Source organism: Condylostylus longicornis, unplaced genomic scaffold (genome assembly GCF_029603195.1).
Source record: "Condylostylus longicornis isolate FDR11 unplaced genomic scaffold, ASM2960319v2 ptg000069l, whole genome shotgun sequence".
NCBI classification, from domain to species: domain Eukaryota; kingdom Metazoa; phylum Arthropoda; class Insecta; order Diptera; family Dolichopodidae; genus Condylostylus; species Condylostylus longicornis.
In genome coordinates this window covers 27,973-46,534 of record NW_026578037.1, presented here as the reverse complement: position 1 = coordinate 46,534, position 18,562 = coordinate 27,973, and positions in this window count along the sequence as shown.

The following is an 18,562-nucleotide window of genomic DNA, read 5'->3' as shown; positions in this document are numbered from 1 at the left end:
TAATGCTTCATTTGTTATTGTTTTGAATATTATGTTTCGTCAGCAAGCTTTAAAAAAATATACATACACAATTTATGTACGTATGTATCTACCTAAAATTTTATTTTTATTGTTCGAGCGAAAACCTGTAAAAAATGCTAAATTCCAATACATTCATATATACATACATACACACATATATTCATATATACATTCATACACATATTTTTACATACATAAATTATTATTTTGTTTTTGACTAAACCTTTTCTTTATTTGAGAAATTAATTTTTGTAAGTTTACCCCCATGATATAATAATTATGCGTTTAAAATTTATTTCTATTTATTCTACAGTTTTGAATATTATTAAATTCATATAGAAAGCTTAAAAAAAATTACTCAGTAAGCTTTAAAAAAAATATACATACTACATACATATTTATGTACTTAAAATTTTTGCGAATTTTTCCAAACTATTATAAGAATATTTTTTTGGAAATTTTCTTTAAACTTTTATATAACATTTATCAGTTATATATTAAAAAAAAATAAAACACAAAATTTAAACAAAATAAAAAAAAAATTTTTAAAATAATGCAAAAAAATAAAAATACAACATCCAGGCAAGCATTGATCCAATAACCTTCTGGCTATGAGACTACCACGCTAACCACTAGGCTACGCAGTACCTTGAATTTGCTTTAATAATTCTATATTTTATTCATATTTCGTATAACTCTTCAAAAACCATCCTATTTTGCATTATATATATATAGCTACTTCTCAGGTGGTAAAAAGTACGGGTACTTCTAGAAGGGCTAGAGACATGGGACAAAAGGCATTAGATAGAGTTTTGCCTCCAGGGTCCCAGAAAAATCTGACATTGGAACTTTTTAGCCCCGAAATAGCTCTATTTTAAGATTTTCTGAAAAAATTTTTGTATAACAAAAGCACGTTTTTCTTTTATACTTTTTATAATTAGAAACACAAACCAAGAAATAAATGATACGTTTTACGTTATTTTTATTATTAGAAACACAAACCGAGAAATAAATAATATTTGAAAATGCAATGATCTCACATATATTTTAATTTCGAAAAATCGAAATAAATTTAAATAAATGTCAGATTTTATAAAAGACATCAGATGTTTTGTGACAACTGAATATTAATGCTTCATTTGTTATTGTTTTGAATATTATGTTTCGTCAGCAAGCTTTAAAAAAATATACATACACAATTTATGTACGTATGTATCTACCTAAAATTTTATTTTTATTGTTCGAGCGAAAACCTGTAAAAAATGCTAAATTCCAATACATTCATATATACATACATACACACATATATTCATATATACATTCATACACATATTTTTTTATACATAAATTATTATTTTGTTTTTGACTAAACCTTTTCTTTATGTTTAAAATTCAATCCTATATGTTTACCCACAGTTTAAAAAAAACAGGTATCCATTCATAATTATGTATATTTGCATTTATAATTTTATTTATAATTTTTCCAACAGCAAAATTTCAAAATTTTCGATTCTAATACATTCATATGTACATACGTTCATATGTTGGAACGAAAAATTTTAAAATCTTCAATTCTAATCCATTCATATATACATACACACATGTATTCATATATACATACTTACATATATTTTTACATACATAAATTATTATTTTGTTTTTGACTAAACCTTTTCTTTATTTGAGAAATTAATTTTTGTAAGTTTACCCCCATGATATAATAATTATGCGTTTAAAATTTATTTCTATTTATTCTACAGTTTTGAATATTATTAAATTCATATAGAAAGCTTAAAAAAAATTACTCAGTAAGCTTTAAAAAAAATATACATACTACATACATATTTATGTACTTAAAATTTTTGCGAATTTTTCCAAACTATTATAAGAATATTTTTTTGGAAATTTTCTTTAAACTTTTATATAACATTTATCAGTTATATATTAAAAAAAAATAAAACACAAAATTTAAACAAAATAAAAAAAAAAATTTTTAAAATAATCCAAAAAAAGAAAAATACAACATCCAGGCAAGCATTGATCCAATAACCTTCTGGCTATGAGACTACCACGCTAACCACTAGGCTACGCAGTACCTTGAATTTGCTTTAATAATTCTATATTTTATTCATATTTCGTATAACTCTTCAAAAACCATCCTATTTTGCATTATATATATATAGCTACTTCTCAGGTGGTAAAAAGTACGGGTACTTCTAGAAGGGCTAGAGACATGGGACAAAAGGCATTAGATAGAGTTTTGCCTCCAGGGTCCCAGAAAAATCTGACATTGGAACTTTTTAGCCCCGAAATAGCTCTATTTTAAGATTTTCTGAAAAAATTTTTGTATAACAAAAGCACGTTTTTCTTTTATACTTTTTATAATTAGAAACACAAACCAAGAAATAAATGATACGTTTTACGTTATTTTTATTATTAGAAACACAAACCGAGAAATAAATAATATTTGAAAATGCAATGATCTCACATATATTTTAATTTCGAAAAATCGAAATAAACTTAAATAAATGTCAGATTTTATAAAAGACATCAGATGTTTTGTGGCAACTGAATATTAATGCTTCATTTGTTATTGTTTTGAATATTATGTTTCGTCAGCAAGCTTTAAAAAAATATACATACACAATTTATGTACGTATGTATCTACCTAAAATTTTATTTTTATTGTTCGAGCGAAAACCTGTAAAAAATGCTAAATTCCAATACATTCATATATACATACATACACACATATATTCATATATACATTCATACACATATTTTTACATACATAAATTATTATTTTGTTTTTGACTAAACCTTTTCTTTATGTTTAAAATTCAATCCTATATGTTTACCCACAGTTAAAAAAAAACAGGTATCCATTCATAATTATGTATATTTGCATTTATAATTTTATTTATAATTTTTCCAACAGCAAAATTTCAAAATTTTCGATTCTAATACATTCATATGTACATACGTTCATATGTTGGAACGAAAAATTTTAAAATCTTCAATTCTAATCCATTCATATATACATACACACATGTATTCATATATACATACTTACATATATTTTTACATACATAAATTATTATTTTGTTTTTGACTAAACCTTTTCTTTATTTGAGAAATTAATTTTTGTAAGTTTACCCCCATGATATAATAATTATGCGTTTAAAATTTATTTCTATTTATTCTACAGTTTTGAATATTATTAAATTCATATAGAAAGCTTAAAAAAAATTACTCAGTAAGCTTTAAAAAAAATATACATACTACATACATATTTATGTACTTAAAATTTTTGCGAATTTTTCCAAACTATTATAAGAATATTTTTTTGGAAATTTTCTTTAAACTTTTATATAACATTTATCAGTTATATATTAAAAAAAAATAAAACACAAAATTTAAACAAAATAAAAAAAAAAATTTTTAAAATAATCCAAAAAAAGAAAAATACAACATCCAGGCAAGCATTGATCCAATAACCTTCTGGCTATGAGACTACCACGCTAACCACTAGGCTACGCAGTACCTTGAATTTCCCTTAATAATTCTATATTTTATTCATATATCGTATAACTCATCAAAAACCATCCTATTTTACATTATATATATATAGCTACTTCTCAGGTGGTAAAAAGTACGGGTACTTCTAGAAGGGCTAGAGACATGGAACAAAAGGCATTAGATAGAGTTTTGCCTCCAGGGTCCCAGAAAAATCTGACATTGGAACTTTTTAGCCACGAAATAGCTCTATTTTAAGATTTTCTGAAAAAATTTTTGTATAACAAAAGCACGTTTTTCTTTTATACTTTTTATAATTAGAAACACAAACCAAGAAATAAATGATACGTTTTACGTTATTTTTATTATTAGAAACACAAACCGAGAAATAAATAATATTTGAAAATGCAATGATCTCACATATATTTTAATTTCGAAAAATCGAAATAAACTTAAATAAATGTCAGATTTTATAAAAGACATCAGATGTTTTGTGGCAACTGAATATTAATGCTTCATTTGTTATTGTTTTGAATATTATGTTTCGTCAGCAAGCTTTAAAAAAATATACATACACAATTTATGTACGTATGTATCTACCTAAAATTTTATTTTTATTGTTCGAGCGAAAACCTGTAAAAAATGCTAAATTCCAATACATTCATATATACATACATACACACATATATTCATATATACATTCATACACATATTTTTACATACATAAATTATTATTTTGTTTTTGACTAAACCTTTTCTTTATGTTTAAAATTCAATCCTATATGTTTACCCACAGTTTAAAAAAAACAGGTATCCATTCATAATTATGTATATTTGCATTTATAATTTTATTTATAATTTTTCCAACAGCAAAATTTCAAAATTTTCGATTCTAATACATTCATATGTACATACGTTCATATGTTGGAACGAAAAATTTTAAAATCTTCAATTCTAATCCATTCATATATACATACACACATGTATTCATATATACATACTTACATATATTTTTACATACATAAATTATTATTTTGTTTTTGACTAAACCTTTTCTTTATTTGAGAAATTAATTTTTGTAAGTTTACCCCCATGATATAATAATTATGCGTTTAAAATTTATTTCTATTTATTCTACAGTTTTGAATATTATTAAATTCATATAGAAAGCTTAAAAAAAATTACTCAGTAAGCTTTAAAAAAAATATACATACTACATACATATTTATGTACTTAAAATTTTTGCGAATTTTTCCAAACTATTATAAGAATATTTTTTTGGAAATTTTCTTTAAACTTTTATATAACATTTATCAGTTATATATTAAAAAAAAATAAAACACAAAATTTAAACAAAATAAAAAAAAAAATTTTTAAAATAATGCAAAAAAATAAAAATACAACATCCAGGCAAGCATTGATCCAATAACCTTCTGGCTATGAGACTACCACGCTAACCACTAGGCTACGCAGTACCTTGAATTTCCCTTAATAATTCTATATTTTATTCATATTTCGTATAACTCTTCAAAAACCATCCTATTTTGCATTATATATATATAGCTACTTCTCAGGTGGTAAAAAGTACGGGTACTTCTAGAAGGGCTAGAGACATGCGACAAAAGGCATTAGATAGAGTTTTGCCTCCAGGGTCCCAGAAAAATCTGACATTGGAACTTTTTAGCCCCGAAATAGCTCTATTTTAAGATTTTCTGAAAAAATTTTTGTATAACAAAAGCACGTTTTTCTTTTATACTTTTTATAATTAGAAACACAAACCAAGAAATAAATGATACGTTTTACGTTATTTTTATTATTAGAAACACAAACCGAGAAATAAATAATATTTGAAAATGCAATGATCTCACATATATTTTAATTTCGAAAAATCGAAATAAACTTAAATAAATGTCAGATTTTATAAAAGACATCAGATGTTTTGTGGCAACTGAATATTAATGCTTCATTTGTTATTGTTTTGAATATTATGTTTCGTCAGCAAGCTTTAAAAAAATATGCATACACAATTTATGTACGTATGTATCTACCTAAAATTTTATTTTTATTGTTCGAGCGAAAACCTGTAAAAAATGCTAAATTCCAATACATTCATATATACATACATACACACATATATTCATATATACATTCATACACATATTTTTACATACATAAATTATTATTTTGTTTTTGACTAAACCTTTTCTTTATGTTTAAAATTCAATCCTATATGTTTACCCACAGTTTAAAAAAAACAGGTATCCATTCATAATTATGTATATTTGCATTTATAATTTTATTTATAATTTTTCCAACAGCAAAATTTCAAAATTTTCGATTCTAATACATTCATATGTACATACGTTCATATGTTGGAACGAAAAATTTTAAAATCTTCAATTCTAATCCATTCATATATACATACACACATGTATTCATATATACATACTTACATATATTTTTACATACATAAATTATTATTTTGTTTTTGACTAAACCTTTTCTTTATTTGAGAAATTAATTTTTGTAAGTTTACCCCCATGATATAATAATTATGCGTTTAAAATTTATTTCTATTTATTCTACAGTTTTGAATATTATTAAATTCATATAGAAAGCTTAAAAAAAATTACTCAGTAAGCTTTAAAAAAAATATACATACTACATACATATTTATGTACTTAAAATTTTTGCGAATTTTTCCAAACTATTATAAGAATATTTTTTTGGAAATTTTCTTTAAACTTTTATATAACATTTATCAGTTATATATTAAAAAAAAATAAAACACAAAATTTAAACAAAATAAAAAAAAAAATTTTTAAAATAATCCAAAAAAAGAAAAATACAACATCCAGGCAAGCATTGATCCAATAACCTTCTGGCTATGAGACTACCACGCTAACCACTAGGCTACGCAGTACCTTGAATTTCCCTTAATAATTCTATATTTTATTCATATATCGTATAACTCATCAAAAACCATCCTATTTTACATTATATATATATAGCTACTTCTCAGGTGGTAAAAAGTACGGGTACTTCTAGAAGGGCTAGAGACATGGAACAAAAGGCATTAGATAGAGTTTTGCCTCCAGGGTCCCAGAAAAATCTGACATTGGAACTTTTTAGCCCCGAAATAGCTCTATTTTAAGATTTTCTGAAAAAATTTTTGTATAACAAAAGCACGTTTTTCTTTTATACTTTTTATAATTAGAAACACAAACAAAGAAATAAATGATACGTTTTACGTTATTTTTATTATTAGAAACACAAACCGAGAAATAAATAATATTTGAAAATGCAATGATCTCACATATATTTTAATTTCGAAAAATCGAAATAAACTTAAATAAATGTCAGATTTTATAAAAGACATCAGATGTTTTGTGGCAACTGAATATTAATGCTTCATTTGTTATTGTTTTGAATATTATGTTTCGTCAGCAAGCTTTAAAAAAATATACATACACAATTTATGTACGTATGTATCTACCTAAAATTTTATTTTTATTGTTCGAGCGAAAACCTGTAAAAAATGCTAAATTCCAATACATTCATATATACATACATACACACATATATTCATATATACATTCATACACATATTTTTACATACATAAATTATTATTTTGTTTTTGACTAAACCTTTTCTTTATGTTTAAAATTCAATCCTATATGTTTACCCACAGTTTAAAAAAAACAGGTATCCATTCATAATTATGTATATTTGCATTTATAATTTTATTTATAATTTTTCAAACAGCAAAATTTCAAAATTTTCGATTCTAATACATTCATATGTACATACGTTCATATGTTGGAACGAAAAATTTTAAAATCTTCAATTCTAATCCATTCATATATACATACACACATGTATTCATATATACATACTTACATATATTTTTACATACATAAATTATTATTTTGTTTTTGACTAAACCTTTTCTTTATTTGAGAAATTAATTTTTGTAAGTTTACCCCCATGATATAATAATTATGCGTTTAAAATTTATTTCTATTTATTCTACAGTTTTGAATATTATTAAATTCATATAGAAAGCTTAAAAAAAATTACTCAGTAAGCTTTAAAAAAAATATACATACTACATACATATTTATGTACTTAAAATTTTTGCGAATTTTTCCAAACTATTATAAGAATATTTTTTTGGAAATTTTCTTTAAACTTTTATATAACATTTATCAGTTATATATTAAAAAAAAATAAAACACAAAATTTAAACAAAATAAAAAAAAAAATTTTTAAAATAATGCAAAAAAAGAAAAATACAACATCCAGGCAAGCATTGATCCAATAACCTTCTGGCTATGAGACTACCACGCTAACCACTAGGCTACGCAGTACCTTGAATTTCCCTTAATAATTCTATATTTTATTCATATATCGTATAACTCATCAAAAACCATCCTATTTTACATTATATATATATAGCTACTTCTCAGGTGGTAAAAAGTACGGGTACTTCTAGAAGGGCTAGAGACATGGAACAAAAGGCATTAGATAGAGTTTTGCCTCCAGGGTCCCAGAAAAATCTGACATTGGAACTTTTTAGCCCCGAAATAGCTCTATTTTAAGATTTTCTGAAAAAATTTTTGTATAACAAAAGCACGTTTTTCTTTTATACTTTTTATAATTAGAAACACAAACAAAGAAATAAATGATACGTTTTACGTTATTTTTATTATTAGAAACACAAACCGAGAAATAAATAATATTTGAAAATGCAATGATCTCACATATATTTTAATTTCGAAAAATCGAAATAAACTTAAATAAATGTCAGATTTTATAAAAGACATCAGATGTTTTGTGGCAACTGAATATTAATGCTTCATTTGTTATTGTTTTGAATATTATGTTTCGTCAGCAAGCTTTAAAAAAATATACATACACAATTTATGTACGTATGTATCTACCTAAAATTTTATTTTTATTGTTCGAGCGAAAACCTGTAAAAAATGCTAAATTCCAATACATTCATATATACATACATACACACATATATTCATATATACATTCATACACATATTTTTACATACATAAATTATTATTTTGTTTTTGACTAAACCTTTTCTTTATGTTTAAAATTCAATCCTATATGTTTACCCACAGTTTAAAAAAAACAGGTATCCATTCATAATTATGTATATTTGCATTTATAATTTTATTTATAATTTTTCCAACAGCAAAATTTCAAAATTTTCGATTCTAATACATTCATATGTACATACGTTCATATGTTGGAACGAAAAATTTTAAAATCTTCAATTCTAATCCATTCATATATACATACACACATGTATTCATATATACATACTTACATATATTTTTACATACATAAATTATTATTTTGTTTTTGACTAAACCTTTTCTTTATTTGAGAAATTAATTTTTGTAAGTTTACCCCCATGATATAATAATTATGCGTTTAAAATTTATTTCTATTTATTCTACAGTTTTGAATATTATTAAATTCATATAGAAAGCTTAAAAAAATTACTCAGTAAGCTTTAAAAAAAATATACATACTACATACATATTTATGTACTTAAAATTTTTGCGAATTTTTCCAAACTATTATAAGAATATTTTTTTGGAAATTTTCTTTAAACTTTTATATAACATTTATCAGTTATATATTAAAAAAAAATAAAACACAAAATTTAAACAAAATAAAAAAAAAAATTTTTAAAATAATCCAAAAAAAGAAAAATACAACATCCAGGCAAGCATTGATCCAATAACCTTCTGGCTATGAGACTACCACGCTAACCACTAGGCTACGCAGTACCTTGAATTTCCCTTAATAATTCTATATTTTATTCATATATCGTATAACTCATCAAAAACCATCCTATTTTACATTATATATATATAGCTACTTCTCAGGTGGTAAAAAGTACGGGTACTTCTAGAAGGGCTAGAGACATGGAACAAAAGGCATTAGATAGAGTTTTGCCTCCAGGGTCCCAGAAAAATCTGACATTGGAACTTTTTAGCCCCGAAATAGCTCTATTTTAAGATTTTCTGAAAAAATTTTTGTATAACAAAAGCACGTTTTTCTTTTATACTTTTTATAATTAGAAACACAAACCAAGAAATAAATGATACGTTTTACGTTATTTTTATTATTAGAAACACAAACCGAGAAATAAATAATATTTGAAAATGCAATGATCTCACATATATTTTAATTTCGAAAAATCGAAATAAACTTAAATAAATGTCAGATTTTATAAAAGACATCAGATGTTTTGTGGCAACTGAATATTAATGCTTCATTTGTTATTGTTTTGAATATTATGTTTCGTCAGCAAGCTTTAAAAAAATATACATACACAATTTATGTACGTATGTATCTACCTAAAATTTTATTTTTATTGTTCGAGCGAAAACCTGTAAAAAATGCTAAATTCCAATACATTCATATATACATACATACACACATATATTCATATATACATTCATACACATATTTTTACATACATAAATTATTATTTTGTTTTTGACTAAACCTTTTCTTTATGTTTAAAATTCAATCCTATATGTTTACCCACAGTTTAAAAAAAACAGGTATCCATTCATAATTATGTATATTTGCATTTATAATTTTATTTATAATTTTTCCAACAGCAAAATTTCAAAATTTTCAATTCTAATACATTCATATGTACATACGTTCATATGTTGGAACGAAAAATTTTAAAATCTTCAATTCTAATCCATTCATATATACATACACACATGTATTCATATATACATACTTACATATATTTTTACATACATAAATTATTATTTTGTTTTTGACTAAACCTTTTCTTTATTTGAGAAATTAATTTTTGTAAGTTTACCCCCATGATATAATAATTATGCGTTTAAAATTTATTTCTATTTATTCTACAGTTTTGAATATTATTAAATTCATATAGAAAGCTTAAAAAAAATTACTCAGTAAGCTTTAAAAAAAATATACATACTACATACATATTTATGTACTTAAAATTTTTGCGAATTTTTCCAAACTATTATAAGAATATTTTTTTGGAAATTTTCTTTAAACTTTTATATAACATTTATCAGTTATATATTAAAAAAAAATAAAACACAAAATTTAAACAAAATAAAAAAAAAAATTTTTAAAATAATGCAAAAAAATAAAAATACAACATCCAGGCAAGCATTGATCCAATAACCTTCTGGCTATGAGACTACCACGCTAACCACTAGGCTACGCAGTACCTTGAATTTCCCTTAATAATTCTATATTTTATTCATATATCGTATAACTCATCAAAAACCATCCTATTTTACATTATATATATATAGCTACTTCTCAGGTGGTAAAAAGTACGGGTACTTCTAGAAGGGCTAGAGACATGGAACAAAAGGCATTAGATAGAGTTTTGCCTCCAGGGTCCCAGAAAAATCTGACATTGGAACTTTTTAGCCCCGAAATAGCTCTATTTTAAGATTTTCTGAAAAAATTTTTGTATAACAAAAGCACGTTTTTCTTTTATACTTTTTATAATTAGAAACACAAACCAAGAAATAAATGATACGTTTTACGTTATTTTTATTATTAGAAACACAAACCGAGAAATAAATAATATTTGAAAATGCAATGATCTCACATATATTTTAATTTCGAAAAATCGAAATAAACTTAAATAAATGTCAGATTTTATAAAAGACATCAGATGTTTTGTGGCAACTGAATATTAATGCTTCATTTGTTATTGTTTTGAATATTATGTTTCGTCAGCAAGCTTTAAAAAAATATACATACACAATTTATGTACGTATGTATCTACCTAAAATTTTATTTTTATTGTTCGAGCGAAAACCTGTAAAAAATGCTAAATTCCAATACATTCATATATACATACATACACACATATATTCATATATACATTCATACACATATTTTTACATACATAAATTATTATTTTGTTTTTGACTAAACCTTTTTTTTATGTTTAAAATTCAATCCTATATGTTTACCCACAGTTTAAAAAAAACAGGTATCCATTCATAATTATGTATATTTGCATTTATAATTTTATTTATAATTTTTCCAACAGCAAAATTTCAAAATTTTCGATTCTAATACATTCATATGTACATACGTTCATATGTTGGAACGAAAAATTTTAAAATCTTCAATTCTAATCCATTCATATATACATACACACATGTATTCATATATACATACTTACATATATTTTTACATACATAAATTATTATTTTGTTTTTGACTAAACCTTTTCTTTATTTGAGAAATTAATTTTTGTAAGTTTACCCCCATGATATAATAATTATGCGTTTAAAATTTATTTCTATTTATTCTACAGTTTTGAATATTATTAAATTCATATAGAAAGCTTAAAAAAATTACTCAGTAAGCTTTAAAAAAAATATACATACTACATACATATTTATGTACTTAAAATTTTTGCGAATTTTTCCAAACTATTATAAGAATATTTTTTTGGAAATTTTCTTTAAACTTTTATATAACATTTATCAGTTATATATTAAAAAAAAATAAAACACAAAATTTAAACAAAATAAAAAAAAAAATTTTTAAAATAATCCAAAAAAAGAAAAATACAACATCCAGGCAAGCATTGATCCAATAACCTTCTGGCTATGAGACTACCACGCTAACCACTAGGCTACGCAGTACCTTGAATTTCCCTTAATAATTCTATATTTTATTCATATATCGTATAACTCATCAAAAACCATCCTATTTTACATTATATATATATAGCTACTTCTCAGGTGGTAAAAAGTACGGGTACTTCTAGAAGGGCTAGAGACATGGAACAAAAGGCATTAGATAGAGTTTTGCCTCCAGGGTCCCAGAAAAATCTGACATTGGAACTTTTTAGCCCCGAAATAGCTCTATTTTAAGATTTTCTGAAAAAATTTTTGTATAACAAAAGCACGTTTTTCTTTTATACTTTTTATAATTAGAAACACAAACCAAGAAATAAATGATACGTTTTACGTTATTTTTATTATTAGAAACACAAACCGAGAAATAAATAATATTTGAAAATGCAATGATCTCACATATATTTTAATTTCGAAAAATCGAAATAAACTTAAATAAATGTCAGATTTTATAAAAGACATCAGATGTTTTGTGGCAACTGAATATTAATGCTTCATTTGTTATTGTTTTGAATATTATGTTTCGTCAGCAAGCTTTAAAAAAATATACATACACAATTTATGTACGTATGTATCTACCTAAAATTTTATTTTTATTGTTCGAGCGAAAACCTGTAAAAAATGCTAAATTCCAATACATTCATATATACATACATACACACATATATTCATATATACATTCATACACATATTTTTACATACATAAATTATTATTTTGTTTTTGACTAAACCTTTTCTTTATGTTTAAAATTCAATCCTATATGTTTACCCACAGTTTAAAAAAAACAGGTATCCATTCATAATTATGTATATTTGCATTTATAATTTTATTTATAATTTTTCCAACAGCAAAATTTCAAAATTTTCGATTCTAATACATTCATATGTACATACGTTCATATGTTGGAACGAAAAATTTTAAAATCTTCAATTCTAATCCATTCATATATACATACACACATGTATTCATATATACATACTTACATATATTTTTACATACATAAATTATTATTTTGTTTTTGACTAAACCTTTTCTTTATTTGAGAAATTAATTTTTGTAAGTTTACCCCCATGATATAATAATTATGCGTTTAAAATTTATTTCTATTTATTCTACAGTTTTGAATATTATTAAATTCATATAGAAAGCTTAAAAAAAATTACTCAGTAAGCTTTAAAAAAAATATACATACTACATACATATTTATGTACTTAAAATTTTTGCGAATTTTTCCAAACTATTATAAGAATATTTTTTTGGAAATTTTCTTTAAACTTTTATATAACATTTATCAGTTATATATTAAAAAAAAATAAAACACAAAATTTAAACAAAATAAAAAAAAAAATTTTTAAAATAATGCAAAAAAATAAAAATACAACATCCAGGCAAGCATTGATCCAATAACCTTCTGGCTATGAGACTACCACGCTAACCACTAGGCTACGCAGTACCTTGAATTTCCCTTAATAATTCTATATTTTATTCATATATCGTATAACTCATCAAAAACCATCCTATTTTACATTATATATATATAGCTACTTCTCAGGTGGTAAAAAGTACGGGTACTTCTAGAAGGGCTAGAGACATGGAACAAAAGGCATTAGATAGAGTTTTGCCTCCAGGGTCCCAGAAAAATCTGACATTGGAACTTTTTAGCCCCGAAATAGCTCTATTTTAAGATTTTCTGAAAAAATTTTTGTATAACAAAAGCACGTTTTTCTTTTATACTTTTTATAATTAGAAACACAAACCAAGAAATAAATGATACGTTTTACGTTATTTTTATTATTAGAAACACAAACCGAGAAAAAAATAATATTTGAAAATGCAATGATCTCACATATATTTTAATTTCGAAAAATCGAAATAAACTTAAATAAATGTCAGATTTTATAAAAGACATCAGATGTTTTGTGGCAACTGAATATTAATGCTTCATTTGTTATTGTTTTGAATATTATGTTTCGTCAGCAAGCTTTAAAAAAATATACATACACAATTTATGTACGTATGTATCTACCTAAAATTTTATTTTTATTGTTCGAGCGAAAACCTGTAAAAAATGCTAAATTCCAATACATTCATATATACATACATACACACATATATTCATATATACATTCATACACATATTTTTACATACATAAATTATTATTTTGTTTTTGACTAAACCTTTTCTTTATGTTTAAAATTCAATCCTATATGTTTACCCACAGTTTAAAAAAAACAGGTATCCATTCATAATTATGTATATTTGCATTTATAATTTTATTTATAATTTTTCCAACAGCAAAATTTCAAAATTTTCGATTCTAATACATTCATATGTACATACGTTCATATGTTGGAACGAAAAATTTTAAAATCTTCAATTCTAATCCATTCATATATACATACACACATGTATTCATATATACATACTTACATATATTTTTACATACATAAATTATTATTTTGTTTTTGACTAAACCTTTTCTTTATTTGAGAAATTAATTTTTGTAAGTTTACCCCCATGATATAATAATTATGCGTTTAAAATTTATTTCTATTTATTCTACAGTTTTGAATATTATTAAATTCATATAGAAAGCTTAAAAAAAATTACTCAGTAAGCTTTAAAAAAAATATACATACTACATACATATTTATGTACTTAAAATTTTTGCGAATTTTTCCAAACTATTATAAGAATATTTTTTTGGAAATTTTCTTTAAACTTTTATATAACATTTATCAGTTATATATTAATAAAAAATAAAACACAAAATTTAAACAAAATAAAAAAAAAAATTTTTAAAATAATGCAAAAAAATAAAAATACAACATCCAGGCAAGCATTGATCCAATAACCTTCTGGCTATGAGACTACCACGCTAACCACTAGGCTACGCAGTACCTTGAATTTCCCTTAATAATTCTATATTTTATTCATATATCGTATAACTCATCAAAAACCATCATATTTTACATTATATTATATATATATAGCTACTTCTCAGGTGGTAAAAAGTACGGGTACTTCTAGAAGGGCTAGAGACATGGAACAAAAGGCATTAGATAGAGTTTTGCCTCCAGGGTCCCAGAAAAATCTGACATTGGAACTTTTTAGCCCCGAAATAGCTCTATTTTAAGATTTTCTGAAAAAATTTTTGTATAACAAAAGCACGTTTTTCTTTTATACTTTTTATAATTAGAAACACAAACCAAGAAATAAATGATACGTTTTACGTTATTTTTATTATTAGAAACACAAACCGAGAAATAAATAATATTTGAAAATGCAATGATCTCACATATATTTTAATTTCGAAAAATCGAAATAAACTTAAATAAATGTCAGATTTTATAAAAGACATCAGATGTTTTGTGGCAACTGAATATTAATGCTTCATTTGTTATTGTTTTGAATATTATGTTTCGTCAGCAAGCTTTAAAAAAATATACATACACAATTTATGTACGTATGTATCTACCTAAAATTTTATTTTTATTGTTCGAGCGAAAACCTGTAAAAAATGCTAAATTCCAATACATTCATATATACATACATACACACATATATTCATATATACATTCATACACATATTTTTACATACATAAATTATTATTTTGTTTTTGACTAAACCTTTTTTTTATGTTTAAAATTCAATCCTATATGTTTACCCACAGTTTAAAAAAAACAGGTATCCATTCATAATTATGTATATTTGCATTTATAATTTTATTTATAATTTTTCCAACAGCAAAATTTCAAAATTTTCGATTCTAATACATTCATATGTACATACGTTCATATGTTGGAACGAAAAATTTTAAAATCTTCAATTCTAATCCATTCATATATACATACACACATGTATTCATATATACATACTTACATATATTTTTACATACATAAATTATTATTTTGTTTTTGACTAAACCTTTTCTTTATTTGAGAAATTAATTTTTGTAAGTTTACCCCCATGATATAATAATTATGCGTTTAAAATTTATTTCTATTTATTCTACAGTTTTGAATATTATTAAATTCATATAGAAAGCTTAAAAAAATTACTCAGTAAGCTTTAAAAAAAATATACATACTACATACATATTTATGTACTTAAAATTTTTGCGAATTTTTCCAAACTATTATAAGAATTTTTTTTTTTAAATTTTCTTTAAACTTTTATATAACATTTATCAGTTATATATTAAAAAAAAATAAAACACAAAATTTAAACAAAATAAAAAAAAAAATTTTTAAAATAATCCAAAAAAAGAAAAATACAACATCCAGGCAAGCATTGATCCAATAACCTTCTGGCTATGAGACTACCACGCTAACCACTAGGCTACGCAGTACCTTGAATTTCCCTTAATAATTCTATATTTTATTCATATATCGTATAACTCATCAAAAACCATCCTATTTTACATTATATATATATAGCTACTTCTCAGGTGGTAAAAAGTACGGGTACTTCTAGAAGGGCTAGAGACATGGAACAAAAGGCATTAGATAGAGTTTTGCCTCCAGGGTCCCAGAAAAATCTGACATTGGAACTTTTTAGCCCCGAAATAGCTCTATTTTAAGATTTTCTGAAAAAATTTTTGTATAACAAAAGCACGTTTTTCTTTTATACTTTTTATAATTAGAAACACAAACCAAGAAATAAATGATACGTTTTACGTTATTTTTATTATTAGAAACACAAACCGAGAAATAAATAATATTTGAAAATGCAATGATCTCACATATATTTTAATTTCGAAAAATCGAAATAAACTTAAATAAATGTCAGATTTTATAAAAGACATCAGATGTTTTGTGGCAACTGAATATTAATGCTTCATTTGTTATTGTTTTGAATATTATGTTTCGTCAGCAAGCTTTAAAAAAATATACATACACAATTTATGTACGTATGTATCTACCTAAAATTTTATTTTTATTGTTCGAGCGAAAACCTGTAAAAAATGCTAAATTCCAATACATTCATATATACATACATACACACATATATTCATATATATATTCATACACATATTTTTACATACATAAATTATTATTTTGTTTTTGACTAAACCTTTTTTTTATGTTTAAAATTCAATCCTATATGTTTACCCACAGTTTAAAAAAAACAGGTATCCATTCATAATTATGTATATTTGCATTTATAATTTTATTTATAATTTTTCCAACAGCAAAATTTCAAAATTTTCGATTCTAATACATTCATATGTACATACGTTCATATGTTGGAACGAAAAATTTTAAAATCTTCAATTCTAATCCATTCATATATACATACACACATGTATTCATATATACATACTTACATATATTTTTACATACATAAATTATTATTTTGTTTTTGACTAAACCTTTTCTTTATTTGAGAAATTAATTTTTGTAAGTTTACCCCCATGATATAATAATTATGCGTTTAAAATTTATTTCTATTTATTCTACAGTTTTGAATATTATTAAATTCATATAGAAAGCTTAAAAAAATTACTCAGTAAGCTTTAAAAAAAATATACATACTACATACATATTTATGTACTTAAAATTTTTGCGAATTTTTCCAAATTATTATAAGAATATTTTTTTGGAAATTTTCTTTAAACTTTTATATAACATTTATCAGTTATATATTAAAAAAAAATAAAACACAAAATTTAAACAAAATAAAAAAAAAAATTTTTAAAATAATGCAAAAAAATAAAAATACAACATCCAGGCAAGCATTGATCCAATAACCTTCTGGCTATGAGACTACCACGCTAACCACTAGGCTACGCAGTACCTTGAATTTCCCTTAATAATTCTATATTTTATTCATATATCGTATAACTCATCAAAAACCATCCTATTTTACATTATATATATATAGCTACTTCTCAGGTGGTAAAAAGTACGGGTACTTCTAGAAGGGCTAGAGACATGGAACAAAAGGCATTAGATAGAGTTTTGCCTCCAGGGTCCCAGAAAAATCTGACATTGGAACTTTTTAGCCCCGAAATAGCTCTATTTTAAGATTTTCTGAAAAAATTTTTGTATAACAAAAGCACGTTTTTCTTTTATACTTTTTATAATTAGAAACACAAACCAAGAAATAAATGATACGTTTTACGTTATTTTTATTATTAGAAACACAAACCGAGAAATAAATAATATTTGAAAATGCAATGATCTCACATATATTTTAATTTCGAAAAATCGAAATAAACTTAAATAAATGTCAGATTTTATAAAAGACATCAGATGTTTTGTGGCAACTGAATATTAATGCTTCATTTGTTATTGTTTTGAATATTATGTT